This window comes from Tachypleus tridentatus, chromosome 2, assembly GCF_004210375.1.
Source record: "Tachypleus tridentatus isolate NWPU-2018 chromosome 2, ASM421037v1, whole genome shotgun sequence".
Classification (NCBI taxonomy): domain Eukaryota; kingdom Metazoa; phylum Arthropoda; class Merostomata; order Xiphosura; family Limulidae; genus Tachypleus; species Tachypleus tridentatus.
The window spans coordinates 105,117,546-105,130,744 of NC_134826.1; the positions used below are offsets into that span (position 1 = coordinate 105,117,546).

Sequence of the window (13,199 nt, forward strand, 5' to 3'; positions counted from 1 at the left end):
TTTCTTTGGGTTTTTTTTCCATTTTATTCATTTACCTGAATTCTTACAATCTTGTTCCTTTATTACACAACACTTCTTCCTCCACCTGATGTGAAGGTTCATGCTTGGCATTTTGTTTCTCAGTTGCAAGCAGATGCTAGCATGGTTCACCATTCTCTGGCCATGTATTAGTTTGCTTAAGCTTACTATCAGGCAGATTATTTTTTTCTTGATTCTCAGCAGTTAGAATCACAACTATTAGAATGGGAAACTGACCCTAACTATCTTGTCAGGTTATCCCAGGTCCAGTTTTTTCCACCTTTGCATTACTTTTAAGACTCCTTTGGTAAATGTTTACCATGCACTTTCTGTCTGGGGCAATTCACCGATTTTCTGTGAGATTTTCAGGGGACACCTTGTATCTTGTATCATCCAACAATGTGGCACCCATTCTCATTCCCTTTATGGTTGAACTTTGGATTTACATTTTTGGGCCCACATATTTGGGATAAGTCTTCTTGGCATGTCATGCTGTAGATGCTTCCAACCTTGTGGTGGATCATCTTTCCAGACAGGACAAAATTTATCCCATGGAATGATCTTTCAATCCTTGTGTTTTCCTGTGGCTAGGCTCAGCTGGATACATTTGCAACTTTTCTCAATTCCAAGTTCCTCATCCACATGGCAGAGCTCTTGAAGAGTTCAGTCAGGAATGGACTGACCAATACTTTTATGTCTATTTTCCAATTTATATTCTTCCCTAGGTGATTTTGATTATTCATGTCACTCTGTGTCAGATTCTTCTGTTGCTCCTTACTGATTGGCACAACCCTGTTCTTATATACTTGCTGATGATGTCTCATGCACTCTGTACCATTCCATGTATGTTTTATTTTATCCAGATCAATTTTTCCTTCCTAAGACTTCAGCAGTTTGTGAAGGTAATTCTTCCTTTTCTTTAGTATTCATTTCTTCTGTTTCTCGCCTTTATTCACAATCTGATCTGGAGAGGCTTTTTTTGTCCTGTAGTGCTCTTTGTTATTACATTGTTTGCATGGCTTTCTTCTTTGGTTCTCATTTCCACCTTTTCATATGCCAGCAATGTTCCTCTGTTCTTAACCTTTATTTTTCAACACTTGCCAGTTGGATTGGCTTATTCCTTCTGAAATCTCTTTCAGATGTCATCAGATCTGGTACTTTACTGTTTCCCTGGCATGGCATCTCTGATGTCTTTTGGAGGAAATTCTTCAAGTGAGCATGTAGACTACTATTAAAGACACAACTATTAGATCCTGAAAGAGAGGATGTGGCAGGTGGTTGTGGCAAGAGGGCTCTAATTTTCCATTTGATAGTTCTGTAACCAAACAGTTGAGGGCTATGAAAATTATGATTTTTTTGAGCAACAAAGATTTTGTAGTGAGTAATTTAATATCACACTTATTGGAAGAGTGGTGGATAAAATAAAGAAGAGATGCTTAGAGAAAATATTTGGGAAATACTAGGGGAAATTTGGGATTTTAAAAATATTTCCTTATAAATTTAAGAACTTAAAGCATATATTAATCAAGTATGGATTATTAGCTATGATTTTATGGTATACTAACTTGTATAATGTATGAAGCAGATTAATAAAAGTTTGAGGTTAATCGTTCAAACTTTGAGACATTTGCAGTAAAGGATACCTGTCATGATAGGGTTAAAGCTATACAGAAAGAATTCATTGTAATTTAAAACCCAGTAAAGTTTTGTATTTTAAAGTTATGTGAAGAGTATTCATTGTACTTGAATATGGAAACTCATCAAAAGATTTACTTCTTAAAAATATATAGATGGCACTGATTCCACTTAGATATAAAAAAAAACAAAAAACATCATGAGTTCTGATATGATACTTAATCTCCTCTCACATTTAGCTTTCCTGATTCAAACTGCTCTCTATACATTAAATTTTTTGTTCACTGTTAAACTTAAGGATCCACCTAATCTCATTTCCATGTGATATTGTTGCATGCAAATAGGTATGTCAATCCCCTACAAATACGAGTGTGCAGTCTTCTGGCATAGCTGGCTCCCTCTATACTGATTGTTCAATCATCACTTCTTAATTTGGCACCCATGTTAAGATGTGCCTTTTTTTCACTCGCATTAAATTTCTCAACATCAATGTTTGGTTGAATTATCTACAAAATTAACTTGTGGAAATATTTTTTGGTTTTATTTTCAAACAATTCTGCCTTTGCAGCCACAAAGGCTTTTATTTTCCACAACATAAATTACATAGTGATGGTTGTTTGCATACTGTGTTATGCTAAATCTCTGGAATTAGTTCATACTAAACAGACTACCATCTTAGCACTTGGATTATGTTTTGTTTGCCAGAGGATGTGACAGCTGTTGTATGGCAGGTGGCCTGAATATCTTTTAAGCCTTATCATAGAACATTCATATAATAAGAAATATGACAGAGTGAGAAAAACATGTGAAAGGATACAGAATGTTGAGGTAGATAAACATCTTCACTGCTGAATGTGAAGGCATGGATTTTAAACAATTTTTTTTTCCCACTACCTAAATTTGTAAACAATTTTTCCAGTCATATTTCTTATTATATTATGTTTTTACATGTTCAACTGACATTTAAGTCTCTGCTGAAAAATTTTAATTTCACTCTAGTGCTGGTATATCTTGTCCTTCTGAATTAATTACACATGTCCCTTGGCTTACAATCAATTTGAAGTTCTTTTCTTGGACTCCCAAGCTCTAGAGTTCCTTCACATATATATTAGTTTTTTAAGTTCAGGTTTCTCACCTTTGCCACATCTTCATTATTGTTTTACATTATCTGTCTTCAGTCTATTTCTTTTTGTAGTCATTGTCTGAGGTCATGCACCAACATTTCTTTCTAACTACCCTTGTGTCCCATCTTTCCCAAGCTCCTCCTCTTGCACTTCTGTCTACTTTCTACTCCTTGTTCTTCTGTCCTGTTCCTCTTCTTCTATCCATTTTTCCACTATCCATAAGTTTCAGCAGTGACAGTCTTGTAGGTGACTGTTTTCTGGACTCGGAAATGGTGGGGACTCATTTGGCCTGATTTCTGGATCTGGGAATGATTCCTTTTGTGGCTGTATAGAGCTACATATTCCAGGTGGTGCTCTTAACCTTCATTTTTACTCTTATCCACCATTTGTCTCCCATCAGTGTCTCTTCAACAAGGTGTCAGACCTTTAGACCAAGAATTCTGTTGAAAGGGCTTTTCATTTTTTCTGGGAGTTTATTTCTGTTTGTCTGTTGTACCCAAGTATACTGGCTATCATAACTGTCAGTTTGTTGACCTACCTTGGATTACTGTGATGGGTTTTCTCACCTATAGGTGGTCTTTTTCTCCAGGACTTTGGATGACCAAGGTTTTCATCTCCCAAACATTTAGATTTTATCTTCATTGTAGGCATCACAATCAAGTTTATCATTTCTGAGATTTTTCTTTTAGCCTAGTGTCAATCCATACATTTTTGGTCATTTTGTGTGTGCATTCAGTGATCTGATCACATTTACAGTTTGGGATTGAGACTCCACCATTATATGAATAATTGGTTTCTTTTAGCTACATCCCAATGGTACACCTCCAACCATACACTTCTTCTTTGGCTGAGCCAGTATCTGGTTCATTTGGATGTGTTTGTTACTTACTCTCTGAGCAGGGCTCAGCCTTCTCTCTTTCATACGAGGGCCAGGGAAGGTTTGGTTTCAACACTTTTCCTTTTTTTCCTGTACAAGAGGCTTTCTGTCTTAGTGTCTCGAGTTTCTTTGTGACCCCTTAATTCTTTGAAGTGTACTGTTATAAGTCTTTTGCTGTGAGCTGTTTTTTTTTTCACTTATGACGATGCCAAGCTTCCTTTATCTCAGGTCTTCTGTTCTGCATATGTTGATACTAATGATGGATATATTTAGGTAGGAATGTTCCAATCTTTTCCCTTGTGCTTGCATTCCTATTTGTATTCTTCCTTTAGTTCTTTCCTTCATTTGAGACACTCCTTGTCGAATCTTTTTGATAGTACACTATTGGTCATCCCAATGATAGTTTCTTCTGTTGAGCCTTCTGACTTTCTCTTCTCTTCCATTTTCCTGCTCTGTTCTCTGTTAACCTCGTAGCTCTCTCTTCCATCCAGCTGTGTTATCATTCTGGCTTTGTTTGTGGCATTTGTTCAGTCTCTTGCAGGACAGTTGAAACTCTCTTCATGTGTATCTTTTTTCCTATGCCATTCTCTTTGCTCATGCTCCTTTGAAGTTTGTCAGCAAAAGTTGTGTATTTATCACAACTGGTCTTAGCATTGATCCTTCTTGTCTTCATATATATATGTTCTTCATTCTGCTTTGTGACCAGGGCTGGTCTGTCACAGTTATTACAGGTTACTGGGTGGCTCTTTAAACTACTTTCTAGTTTTCCTTTTACATCAGGATTTTTCATCCCCAGCTTCCAACCTATTTAACTGGGTTCTTAATATTATTTTCTGTACCCATAACTTACCTCCATTTGATCCCTTGGCTTCTTATTTCTTATAATATTTGTCATTTAAATCTTAGTCTCCTCTTTTTCTGCAGTCATTGGCATTCTTATGTGTATGTCATTGATTCTTCTTGCATTCTATTACATCACTCCTATATTTTTCTCCTTCTAGATTGGGCTCTTCTCCTATGGCACATAGAGTGTACCCTGTTACAGATGAGACTTAGTCTCCCACAATGTGTCCTCTATTGTTCCATGAGTTATCATTGGATATATCCTTAAGATGGCTTATCTAGCTAAAGTTTTGCATTGGCTCATCTACCATTTTAGTGTAGGATTATAGCTAGATGTCACCAGAGGTAAAGTATCCTTTTGGAAGTTAACATTTTCAGCATATACCTTGCATTTCCCACTGTTCCTTAGTACTTTCACTGTACTGGAGAAAATATAAACAAGAGGGATTTCTACTTGAAACTAACCTCAATCTCTGACAAAAACATGTTTGAGAAAACTGCAAAGCACCAAGCATCTCGGCATAAATTTAGTGTAGTATTCAGTGAAACACAGAAAAGAAAACAATGCCAGATAGCTAAAGGCAATAAAAACAGGATTTCAGATAAGTATGCTCTATGTGAAAGACTTCTGTGGGGTTAATACATAGCAAAAGTAGAAAAGTATTTCACTTTTGTTGATTGTGCCACTTAGGCTAGTGTGTAATGGGAGATGTGTAAACTTTATTACAAACGTACACTGTTTAGAATAAATTATCTACTAGTTCATATTTTAATTTTGTATGTACATAAAGCTTGTCATATGTGCTTAATAACTTGCTTCTTTTTATTTCTTTTTATATCCCTATTTAATTATAGCATTTAAATTACTGAAGTCTTTTCACATAATTGTTCATTTGAGTATAGTGTTTGACTGTTATGTTTGAATTTATAGAAATTATCTCTTACAAATTTCTTCTTAGATATATGGAACTTATTGTTCAATATAAACACTCAGTTGAATTTTTGCATATTAAAGTTGTATAGATAGTATTCATCATACATTAATATAAAAATTTTTTTAGAGGGTTTGTACATTAAAGCTACAAAGAAAGTATTCATTAAACTTTGTTAAAACTCATTAAAAAGTTTATCCTTTAACCCTCTGGATACAGGCATTTTTTCTGTACATATTACATGGTTTTACTGAGTCACATTCAAAATTTAATTAACCTTTTCAACCCCAGACTCCCTACCCTTTAAGCACTAGGACCCTGGGTTCCTCTGATAATTTTCAACCATTTTGGAAAACTTTTAATTTGAAAACTAAAAATCATACAAGGTGACTTACTTCCCAGAATGTTATAACACAAAATTGGGTCTGTAGTGCAAAACAATGAATTTACTTATTCATAACAGTTCTCAGAGCATACCATCATTGATGCTACAGTTTGGTGATTTATCACCAGAATTGAACTTTGGAATGATAAGCCTCAAAGCAGTTCTTATTGCCTAATCCAATTCACAGGAACACCTTTACACAAGTAAACTGTTTTAATACGTTTTAGCAGGTCCTTATCGTTGGCTTCTGGATTCCCTCTTTGCCTGTTTGTATTTCTCTGTGCAGACAGTGCATCTGTTGTTTATAGTTGTTCCATGTGGTCTTTCAGATAGATGTACTGGAGCATTTGGATTATTCAACAATCATGTCTTTTCTGAGCCAGACTTTAAACGTAACATAAGGACCTGTGTGTGATGGTGTCCCCACTAATTCATGACACAGTTTGTCAACAAGGTATGAATACACTTTCCAGTTTCCTTGTTTTGGTTTGTAGCAGTTTTGTATGACATAAGTATTGTAGGCACACAAGACTAAGAATTTCACCATAAGTTGTTTTGGCCTTGTAATGGTGTCTGCATTTTTGCACTCATTCTTGTCAGTGCTGGCCATATAGGTATTACAGGAATTTGGTGAAGCTGGGCATGGCACTGACATTCATTTGTGTTTTTTCCTGTTATAGTACAATATTGGTATATCAGCATCACTGATACACTTTGTTGCCAAGAAGTAAATTGGTTTCTTGTCACACCACACAACAGCAGCTGTCTTACCATTGTACAACGATGAATGAGAACCATGATCCTTTTTCTTTTTGACAACTTCTTTAAGAAATTTCTTCCTGTTGGTCAAAGCTGTACTACAAAACTGTGTGTACCTTGTTTCTCCAGCAAGTACTCAGCAATGTTCACAGAAGTGTAAAATTGATCAGTAAATATCCAGTGACTGTATCCTCCAAATGGTTTGCACAACCGAGCCACCAAGCACCCGGTCACACCCAGTGTTGTCTCCAGCAGTTGATTCACATCAACTTTCACAGTGTATACCTTTGCATTCAAAATGTATCCACTTTTGTATAAAATAAATGTTTTTAGGCCCCACTTCAATGGTTTGTCTTTAATTTATTACTTTATGCTTAAGGCATTTTTTGCAGATATCATTCCATCATCCAAATGCATTCTCAAGATGGCTTATATGGGCATTAAAACTTTAATTAAAATAAAGTACAGAACAATGTTTTGACCTTCTCAGGTCATCTTCAGGTTAATGTCATCATCATCGATTCCCTCATCCAGTAATAGTTCACAGTGCAAAAATGCAGACACCATTACAAGGCCAAAACAACTTATGGTGAAATTCTTAGTCTTGTGTGCCTACAATACTTATGTCATACAAAACTGCTACAAACCAAAACAAGGAAACTGGAAAGTGTATTCATACCTTGTTGACAAACTGTGTCATGAATTAGTGGGGACACCATCACACACAGGTCCTTATGTTACGTTTAAAGTCTGGCTCAGAAAAAACATGATTGTTGAATAATCCAAATGCTCCAGTACATCTATCTGAAAGACCACATGGAACAACTATAAACAACAGATGCACTGTCTGCACAGAGAAATACAAACAGGCAAAGAGGGAATCCAGAAGCCAACGATAAGGACCTGCTAAAACGTATTAAAACAGTTTACTTGTGTAAATGTGTAAATTCCTGTGAATTGGATTAGGCAATAAGAACTGCTTTGAGGCTTATCATTCCAAAGTTCAATTCTGGTGATAAATCACCAAACTGTAGCATCAATGATGGTATGCTCTGAGAACTGTTATGAATAAGTAAATTCATTGTTTTGCACTACAGACCCAATTTTGTGTTATAACATTCTGGGAAGTAAGTCACCTTGTATGATTTTTAGTTTTCAAATTAAAAGTTTTCCAAAATGGTTGAAAATTATCAGAGGAGCCCAGGGTCCTAGTGCTTAAAGGGTAGGGAGTCTGGGGTTGAAAAGGTTAATTAAATTTTGAATGTGACTCAGTAAAACCATGTAATATGTACAGAAAAAATGCCTGTATCCAGAGGGTTAAAGGATAAACTTTTTAATGAGTTTTAACAAAGTTTAATGAATACTTTCTTTGTAGCTTTAATGTACAAACCCTCTAAAAAAATTTTTATATTAATGTATGATGAATACTATCTATACAACTTTAATATGCAAAAATTCAACTGAGTGTTTATATTGAACAATAAGTTCCATATATCTAAGAAGAAATTTGTAAGGGATAATTTCTATAAATTCAAACATAATAAAAGAAAAAAAAATCAAGGATCATAGATAATGGAGGTGTAGATGATTGATTCACTAATGTAGCCCCCATCTCACAGTACAGTTAGATTAGGCACACCTGTATCCTGACGTTTTGGACTGTCGAGGCCTGCCTTAATGCTATATGAAAAAAACTATTTATTTTACCTGATCATAAAAATTCACTAGAAGGTTGATATGTTAAAAATATGTAGAAAATATTCATTATATCAAAATATAAAACTTGTTAGAAATTTTCTGTATTAAAATTATGCAGAAAGTATACCTTATATTTCAGTATAAGAACTTATTACAAGGTTTTTTTGCTTAAAGCTGTATAGAACTTATTCTTCAATGTTAAACTAAATTCCATATTAAATATATACAAACAGTATACAGAAACATAAAATTTCATAAGTAGGTTTGTGCATTAAAGCTATGTAGAAATTCATATTTAAACCTAATGTGAAAATGTTCCAGAAAGTATTCATTATACCTGAATATAAAAAATCATTAAAGTTTGCAACTGAAAGCAATGTAGAAAGTATTTTATAAATGTAATAGATAAACTGCTTGGGAGATTTTAGCCTTAAAGAAAGTAGTCACTCATGATGTTTAGTAAAACACAGGTTCAAAAACTCTTGATAAAAATGAATAAAAACAGTATAGCCTGAGTGCTTTTGAAAGGTGGACCTGAAGAAGAAAGGTCCACCTTTCAAAAAACATCCAGGTTACAGGGTTTTTATTCACTTCTGGAAAGTAATCATTATACTTGAATGTAAAACTATCCAAAGCTATATAGGAAATATTTGCTATACTTTAAATATAAACATATGAAAATAAACCAATTAATAAGTAGGTGTAACCAGCTAAATGCATATACAAAGTTTAAATACGAACTGATAGGTAATGCATTCTAAACAGTACACGTTTGTTAAAAAACAAACTATGAAAATTATTTTTCCCATTATAAACTAGTCTACGTGATACAATCCAGAGAGGTGAAAAGCTTTTCACATTTTGCTGTGCATTTACCCCACATAAGTCTTACACATAGGTCATACTCATCTGAAGTTCTGTTATTGTATTCAAATAACTTGCATTGTTTTATTTTTTGTGTTTCACTTAATGCAACACTGGATTTAGGTTGAGGTGCTTCATGGTTTGTAATTTTCTGAAACATGTTTTTGTCAGAGCTCTGAGCCTGGTTTCAAGTAGAAATCCTTCCTACTTGTACTGTCTGAAGTGCATTCTTCGTACAAAATGAAGGAATTGATGGCTGCCAGGTCCAGAACATTGTAAAGTACAGGAACTGGCCACTGACGAGAACCATCTTTATCAAGCCTCTGGTGTTTCTTTCTCACTGGTGTACACCTTTGGTTGTAAATATTGTACAGGTGGTGGAAGTTCTCTTCTAAATGTGTTCAAAGTTCCAAATAGACTTTGTTTTTATATACAACTGTTGTGCTAATTGAAGTGAAATAAAAAAATTGCCATGGTGCCATCAGCCTGCATACCATATTGTTTGCTAGTCTCTGACCAGTTGGGTGAAATTCTCTTTGTCGAACTAGTGGAAACCATTCTGAATGTATTTTAAGACAATTTTATTGCCAGCCAAAATTTTATTTCAAATTTGTTTGTTTTGTTTTTCATGTATTTTGTTCAGTGACACCATGCTTTTGTGGAAAACAGTTGTCCATCTACAGTAATGTTCTCTCCCATCTTGTAGTAAGCATTTCTGTTTTCAATGAAGACAGATTCTGATCCCAAGGCAAATTTGTTTGTTTGAAGTTGAGTACTTCACATGGCTCTCAAATTGAAATGCATAAATTTTTAAATTTTGTGAGATCATTTGCAGACCATAAACTTTAAAAATAAAAGGTTTTGATACAATCAGCCTTTAGAACATTTTGCAATGCAATAAACTTGTGATGTGGTCCAGGAATCAGCATTTTTCACATAAATGAGCCTATGCTTCAATGTATTGTTGGATGTGATGTAGTATTTGTATATCATTTAATAAGTGAAAAGCACTGAAAGGGACTGACAATGTTGCACCTTGCATACAGTGTGGGACTTGGAGTTTCTGTCAGAATATCTTGTGCAACCAGTCTTCTTGCATCCTCAACACCAGGATTTCTAATTTTCTAAATTTGTTCTATCCTTCTCAATCTCCTCTGTGCCAACTAGAGCTAGTGATGCAGCTGCTACTGTTAGTGAAGTGGCTGGAACAGTTGGTGCACTAGTAGCTGCTGTAGGAGATGACACATAAAACAGCTAGCAATGTAGAGGATTTAAAAGGACTGCTACTTCTGTTTTGCCTTCTGCAGCTAGAGAACTTTAGTGTTGTGGCATTTTCCACACTTTCACTTGCAGGACTGTATTTCATAAATACTGTACTCATTGATTTTATGATCATTCATATTTCTGCATCAAAATCAGTTTATGAGAAAGCTGTGAGCATCTCTTTTACTTCATGAGTGGGCATTTATCTTTAAACTATTTTTGAATTTTTGAGTTTCTGCTACTATATGCACTTAAATCAACAGATGACAAGTCACACCTTCTCATGGAAATTGATAGAATTGAGTGGGCAATGTTACAATATACTCAAATTGAAAGGCAAGCAAATGGTATTTCTCACAAACAGACATCTGTTCTCTGAGACTTCAGTGGCCAGAACGTAACAGACCAATGTAATTAAAGAGTTGGGTGTTCAGTTGAAGATAGAAATAAGAAAAGGAATCTGTACTGACACTACAGGATACTTGCAATACAAAAAACAAAAACAAAACGTATTAATGTCAAAAAATAAAGTATGCATTGTAAACAACAGTCATATTGAAGGGTTTTTTGGTGGTTCTGGGTAAAAGTGATTATACTTTTTTTTACTTTTGTGATTCTGCATTTTAAAACAGGGTATTTAACACAAAATTAGTAAAAGTCATGAATGAGCAACAGTGTATCTTTTACACACTCAAAAATATTTAAATTTTAAAATTGAAAACTGTTAAATTGATTACCTTGGTAGTTCTCATTTTAAAGTTATATAGGAAGTATTTAGAAGGTATGTATTTCATACTTTTGTAGAAAGTATGCTTTATACCTGTGTATATATATAAAAATAAGAGGGTTTATACTTTATACCTTATTTATTCTTGAATATAAAAATTCACTAAAAGGCCTGTATTTTAATACTATGTAGAAAGGTTTTCTTGTACATAAATATGAAAACTCATTTGAAAGTTTGTACTTTAAAGCTATGTAGAAAATATTCATTAGACCAATATAAAAACTTGTTAGGTTTGGATCAAAAGCTATAGAGAAAGTATTTACTAAATTGTGCTTCAAAGATTTGTACCTGAAAAATATATTTAAAGTATTCATAATAATAAACTAAATATTAAAGTTTGTGAAATTTATTAATTGAAGCTACACAAAGTATTCATTATACCTTAAATTGATTTGTAATATATTGCCTCTTTTGTAATTTTTCTATGATTACTTGGTCATCCTCTATGTTTGAAGATGTATTTGCTGGAGTTAATTTGAACCAGCTATTTTTCACTATATTTTTAATTATTTGTCTGAAATTATTTACACTTTATCAATTATGTATTACAATAGGCTATTGAATTGCAAAATAAAAAAACAGACTTCTTGTTAGTTTATATATATATATATAAAAGTATCATGGAATGGTTTAAAGCTATATACAGGTTATTTATTATACATTGTTATTTGTCATTTTGACAATTTTTAAGTGTAATTAAAGTTGTTGTTTTTTTAATTGAGAACAATATAGTGGCCCATTTTGAATATAACATAATATAGTTGAATAGAAGTTTCTGTAAGAAAGCTTATTCCAAACTGTCTGCTATGATAAGGCAGATAATGTTACTCTAGGAAAGACTTACTATCATATTTTGCAATGTACGTGCTTTTCCTGCTTCTTAAAACTATTCTTGTTAATTAAGAATTTATTTTGATTATGTTGTTTAAAAACAACTTTAATATTATGCTCACTCAAATATGTAGGTGCAGCATTTGATCTGATCTCTAGGAGAATTAAGTATACATAATTAAAAAACTAAATTTTAGATTTCATGATAACAGTATTAAAAGAAATCTGGAGTGAAGAATATGTAATGGCCAAGCACAATAATATGCATAATCTCACATGAACATTAAATATTGTACTGTGCAAGGTGGGACATATAATTTGTTTAAAAAGGATTTTAAAGATAATAAGGCTTAACAAGATTGAAAATATTTTCATTCACTCCATAAGTGTTTCTTTTTAAAATCTTTTTTGTTGTAAGGCATTCAAAAAAGTTTGTGTGTTTAGTGTTTGCAACTTAATATTTTTTAGTGCACTGGATTCACTTAGTCGTGGGATTCTCACCTATAAAGATGTAGTTTTGGGCCTTGCAGCCATGGAACCATGCACACAGCATGGTGGTCCTCCTGCTGAAGTAAGGTGTCGTTATATATTTCGCTTTTATGATGCTAACAATGATGGAAGAATGGAATATTCTGAATTCAAGTAGGTTGAGACATGCAGGACTTTATATATGATTATTTCAATACACTTTTTAAATAGAAAGAATATTAGTTTAGTTTAATATTTCTGAAGAAAAATTTGGAGATTAAATGAAAGTCTTGTAAAGTGTAGTGTAAAAAAAATTTTATCCAGCTCTGATGAGAGAAGCAAAGAAGAGCTGAGTATAAAAATGGGGTAAGTGCTCTTTATGCATTATACAATTAAGCCATACTGGTGTGGTAAGTATTCAATATCAAAGAAAGCATTTTGTCTGTCTGTGGATGCATCACCTCCTAAAAAAATTTATCAACTTAGACCAAACTTGGCATGCTAACTTAGTAGTTCAAAAAGAAATGAAGTTTGTATTAAGCTTTCACATATATATTTAAAAAATAAAAATATTTTATAGAATATCTCGTATATCCTTACTGCAATAGCTGTTGTAAATAGGGTAGTTAGAGCAAAGTTCACATTACAAGTAAACTACAAATCAGTATATTGGTTTTGGTTTGTTTCCAATAATCAACAAAATATAAAGTAATAA

The 13,199-nt window shown here is 33.4% G+C and overlaps 1 pseudogene across 1 annotated transcript in view; it reads left to right on the plus strand.

The window, feature by feature from the left end:
- Positions 1–13,199, plus strand: part of LOC143244759 (uncharacterized) — a 72,859-nt pseudogene that overhangs the window by 25,531 nt on the left and 34,129 nt on the right. Inside the window, exon 5 of the transcript XR_013025301.1 lies at positions 12,485–12,658. The product of XR_013025301.1 is annotated as an uncharacterized LOC143244759 (transcript). The remainder of the gene's footprint in view (positions 1–12,484; positions 12,659–13,199) is intronic.